We start from the raw sequence: 2,061 nt of genomic DNA on the forward strand, positions 1-2,061 counted from the left end.
CAGGCTGGCCTGCTACTGTTTTTCTTTCTTTTTTTTAATCAGGCAGCCTCCAGAGCCAGAGTAGGCTCATACTCCCTATTAATGTTTTTCAAAAAATGATTGCATAAGGTGAGATCCTGTGGTCTTGATTTCAGACAAATGAGGTAACAAATTTCATTATTTAATCAAATATGATAATGAATGTTAAATATTTTATACAACTCAAAACATATGGAGCTTTTCTGGAAGTAATCAGGTAAGACCTAAACTGATCTCATTAACCATGTGTTTCTTGTGGCTGGCAGCCACGGCTCATGCCTATTATCCCAACACTTTGGGAGGGGGAGGTGGGAGGGTCTCTGGAGCCTAAGAGTTCAAGTTCAGCCTGGGCAACATGACAAGATCCCATCTATACAAAAAATAAAATTTAAAAAAATTAGCCAGACATACTAGCATGGTGGTCCCAGCTACTCAGGAGGTGGAGGTGGAAGGATCCTTTGAGCTCAAGAGGTCACAGTTGCAGTGATCTGTGATCATGCCACTGCACTCCAGCTTCAGCAACAGAGCAAGACCCCGCCTCAGAAAAAAAAAGAAAAAAAAATTTACATTTCACAAAGTGTTGGGAAAAAGGAATGTGGGAATGCATTATCTATATTTTAATTATCTGTATTCTACTTCAATATCTCAATCAGTCCAGTGTGATTATGGAGTAATCTAAAATATGTTGCATTATCAAAGAGTTTCTAATCAAGGCTGTGTTAAACGGCATCTGCAGGAATTCCTTCTTCTCTTGGGTGTGTATAGGTGTCTCTGCCAGTCTTGTTTTTTTTGTTGTTGTTGGTTTTTTTTTGAGACAGAGTCTTGCTCTGTTGGCCAGGCTGGAGTACAGTGGCACCATCTCAGCTCACTGCAACCTACATCTTCTGGGCTCAAGTAGCTATCCTGCCTCAGCCTCCCAAGTAGCTTGGATTACAGGCATGTGCCACCACGCCCAGCCAATTTATATATATATATATTTTTTTTTTTTTAATATGGAAAGCTTCACGAATTTGCATGTCATCCTTGCGCAGGGGCCATGCTAATCTTCCCTGTATCATTCCAATTTTAATATATGTGCTGCCGAAGTGAGCACTATTTTTTATTTTATTTTGTTTTTATTTTTTTTTTAAAGACGAGGTTTCACCATGTTGGTCAGGCTGGTTTTCAACTCCCGACCTCAGGTGATCTACCCGCCTTGGCCTCCAAAGTGCTTGGATTACAGGCATGAGCCACCATGCCCGGCCATTTTTATATTTTTAGTAGAGATGGGATTTCACCATTTTCGCCAAGCTGGTCTCAAACCCCTGACCTCAGATAATCTGCCCATCATGGCCTCCCAAAGTGCTGGGATTACAGGCAGGAGTCACCACACCCACCTATCTCTGCCAGTCTTCTAATCCTACTGGCTTGTTCAACATCTTTTAGAACAAGCTTGTCCAACCATGGCCTAGGGGCTACATGTGGCTTTGAATGCAGCCCAACACAAATTCATAAACTTTCTTAAAACTTTATCAAAAAAATTTTTTTTTTTTTGCGATTTAAAAAAAGGTCATCAGCTATCTTCAGTGTTAGTGTATTTTATGTGTGTCACAAGACAATTCTTCTTCCAATGTGACCCAGGGGACCAAAAGAACCCCTATTCTAGATATTCCTCAGTTTCTGGCCATAGAAGACATTCTTTGAATATGTATACTTATTCTGTCATTTCAAAAGGATTTAGGGAGCCAGGTGTGGTGGCTCATGCCTGTAATCCCAGCACCTTGGGAGGCCAAGGCCAGCAGATCACCTGAGGTCAGGAGTTCAAGACCAGCCTGACCAACATGGAGAAACCCCCATCTACTAAAAATACATAATTAGCCAGACGTGGTGGTGGGAGCCTGTAATCCTCCTGCTGAGGCAGGAGAATCACTTGAACCTGGGAGGCAGAGGTTGCAGTGAACCGAGATTACAACCATTGCACTCCAGCTTGGGCAAAAAGAGCGAAGCTTTGTCACAAAAAAAAAAAAAAAAAAAAAAAAAAAAAAAAAAAATCACTGTATCATC

General features: G+C 41.3%; 1 non-coding gene across 1 annotated transcript; it reads right to left on the minus strand.

Annotated features, from left to right (window-relative positions):
• Positions 1-1,004: 1,004 nt before the first annotated feature.
• Positions 1,005-1,111, minus strand: LOC119470447. Its single transcript, XR_005199359.1, has one exon. It is a non-coding gene; the product is annotated as a U6 spliceosomal RNA (small nuclear RNA).
• Positions 1,112-2,061: the final 950 nt, after the last annotated feature.

The sequence above is a fragment of the Cebus imitator genome, unplaced genomic scaffold (genome assembly GCF_001604975.1).
Source record: "Cebus imitator isolate Cc_AM_T3 unplaced genomic scaffold, Cebus_imitator-1.0 Scaffold31, whole genome shotgun sequence".
In the NCBI taxonomy this organism is placed as follows: Eukaryota; Metazoa; Chordata; class Mammalia; order Primates; family Cebidae; genus Cebus; species Cebus imitator.